We start from the raw sequence: 3,331 nt of genomic DNA, 5'->3' as shown, positions 1-3,331 counted from the left end.
GTAAACATCCTCAGCCAACTTTCCGTTAAGGAAAGCGGTTTTGACATCCATTTGCCATATTTCATAATCATGAAATGCAGCAATGGCTAGCATAACCCTAATAGACTTAATCTTTGCTACTGGTGAAAAGGTTTCATCATAATCAATACCCTGAGTCTGAGTAAACCCCTTCGCAACCAGTCGAGCCTTATAAGTGTGCACCTTCCCATCCATGTCGGTCTTCTTCTTGAAGATCCATTTGCACCCGACTGTCTTACGGCCTGGTACATTGTCAACCAAGTTCCAAACTTGATTGTCATACATGGACTGTATCTCGCTGTCCATAGCCTCCTTCCATTTAGCATACTCTGGGCCTGCCATGGCTTCCTTAACACTGTTAGGTTCATCCAGATTTACCAGTGTACTGTCACTGATAAATGTATCACCTTCCGTAGTAATATGAAATCCATAATAAAACTCGGGTGTGTTCCTAACCCTTGTGGAACGCCTCAGAAGTATAGACTCGTCAGCTGGATCAACAGGAATTTCCTCCTCAAGTTGATTGCTAGTGTCTGAGGTTCCTTCACCAATTGAGTCTTGAATTTCTTCAAGGTCAATTTGCCTCCCACTGTCTCCTTTGTTTATAAATTCTCTCTCTCGAAAGACCCCTCTCCTAGCCACAAAGACCACATTCTCACTGGGTCTGTACAAGAGGTAACCAAAGGATTTTTGTGGGTAGCCGATGAAAATACACCTTTCACTTCGAGGTTCGAGCTTGTCATGAGTCTCGCGCCTCACAAAAGCCTCGCAACCCCAAATCTTGATGTGGTCCAAATTGGGAACTTTCCTAGTCCACATCTCATGAGGTGTTTTGGCAACCTTCTTTGTAGGGAGTAGATTAAGGATGTGGGCGGCAGTCTCTAAGGCATACCCCCAAAAAGAGATTGGTAGCGAAGCTCTACTCATCATAGAGCGAACCATGTCCAACAAAGTTCGATTGCGCCTCTCAGCTACACCATTCAGCTGTGGTGTCCTGGGAGGTGTCAATTGTGAGACAATCCCACACTCCTTAAGATAGTCGATGAACTCAGTACTAAGATACTCACCACCTCGATCGGATCGAAGCATCTTAATGTTCCTGCCCAATTGATTTTCTACTTCCTGTTTAAACTCTTTAAACCTTTCAAAAGTTTCTGACTTATGTTTGATTAAGTAGACATAATCATATCTACTAAAATCATCAATAAAAGTCACATAATAGCGATTATCATCCCTTGTGGCGGTTTTGAATGGTCCACATACATCAGTATGTATAAGGTCCAACAAACCCTCACCCCTTGCACAAGTACCAGTGAAGGGTGATTTTGTCAGTTTTCCAAGTAGACAAGACTCACAACTATCATCCGACTTGAGGTCGAACGACTCCAAGACTCCATCCTTTTGGAGCTGGCCTATGCGTTTCTTGCTTACATGTCTAAGACGACAATGCCACAAAGATGCTTTATCCAAGCTAGTAGAAGAATCAATATATAATACATTATTTCCTAAATTATCTATAACCGATACAACTTCATACACACCATCAGAAGGTAATGCTTTAAAATAAAGAACATTATTAAAGAAAGCATTAATACTACCAACTTCATTATCAAAAGAAAAGGTAAAACCTTGTTTGTACAAAGCATGAAAGGAAATAATATTCCTCGCCATTTCAGACGAGTACACACATTTATTCAAATCTAACTTTAACCCACTATCTAGCAACAAAGTATAAACTTCAATCTTGGTAACAGGTGCAACCTTCTTGTTCCCCATGATTAAGTTTATCTTTCCGTGCTCCACATCCTCACTTCTTCTTAGGCCCTGCAAGTCACAACAGATGTGAATACCACAACCTGTATCAAGAACCCAAGAATTAGAATATGGTGAGTTATTAGACAATATAGTGTAAATACCTGCATGGGATGGTTTCACTTTCCCATCCTTGACATCCTGCAAGTACTTTGGGCAGTTTCACTTCCAGTGCCCCTTATTTTGACAGTAGAAGCATTCAGCATCCTTAGGGATAGCAGAAGGAGTGATAGAACCACCTTTGGTTCCAGATGAGGAGCATTCAAGGGACTTTCCCTTGGTACCCTTCGAAGGGTGCTTCCTCTTCTTCCATTTGCCTTGCCCGATAGCCAAAACATGGGTAGTAGTAGGAGTAGGAGTAGCAACCGACTTACTCTTAAGACCACTTTCGGCAGTCTTCAGAAGTCCTTGAAGCTTACTGAGTGTGACTTCCTCCTTGTTCATGTGGTATGTCATACGAAATTGATCATAACACGATGGCAAGGAGTGCAAAATGATATCAATTGCCAACTCCTCAGGGAAGTTCACATTCAGTTTCATTAGACGGTCCACATACCTTTGCATTTTCTGCATGTGGCTCGTGATTGGTTCGCTATCCTTCATACGGGTAGTGATCATGGAGGAGATTATTTCATACCGCTCTTGACGAGCACTCTGATGGTACCTTTCCATCAGATCCTGATGCATCTCAAAAGGGTAATAGTCCTCATAGGACTTTTGGAGTTCAGCTGTCATGGTGGCCATCATGATGCATGCCACCTTGGTGGCATCTCTTTCATGTGCCTGATACTCAGCGACCTCCTCAGGAGTAGCAGTGGACTCATCAAGCTCCTTTAGCTCCTTATCGAGAACATATTCCTTGTCCTCGTAACGAGTAACCATCCTGATGTTCCGGATCCAATCCATGAAGTTGGAACCATCAAAGATGACCCTCCCACAAAGGTTCATGAGGGAAAAGGAGCCAGTAGGGTTAGAGCCCGAAGCTTTGTTGTTGGAAGACATCTGAAAAGAAGAAAACAAGTTTAGATTAGATATATCGAATCCTTAATAATACACCCAAATGTAATATTAAGGCTAGGATCCAACACAATATATTATAACTTAGAAGAGGGATGCCGTAATCTAAGCTATAATATATTTGAAGGTAGGTGAATGACGATTCACCAATTTCCACAATGAAAACGAAATGAAATATTAGGTTTAATTGGTTTTTGAAATTCCTAGATTCCTTTGAGATTCATTGAACTTTTCAATGGCATGTTTCAATCTCGATTGTGCCCTTCAAGTTTTGTGACTGGGATGCCGAGGATCACAAAACAAGGTGTGAATAACCATGCAAATTCACTTGGTACCCTTAATATTATCACCTAATCAATGTGCCGGTTAACCACACACGCTCCACCGATCTATGATAAACATTAAGTCACCCTTCGTGATCCTTACTAGTCCAAGTTAGTGTGCCGGTTAACCACACACGCTCCACCAACGACTTGGTAAGGTA

Source organism: Lactuca virosa, chromosome 5 (genome assembly GCF_052849685.1).
Source record: "Lactuca virosa cultivar CGN04683 chromosome 5, Lactuca_virosa_CGN04683_v6, whole genome shotgun sequence".
In the NCBI taxonomy this organism is placed as follows: domain Eukaryota; kingdom Viridiplantae; phylum Streptophyta; class Magnoliopsida; order Asterales; family Asteraceae; genus Lactuca; species Lactuca virosa.
Note: the sequence above shows the minus strand (reverse complement) of the source record.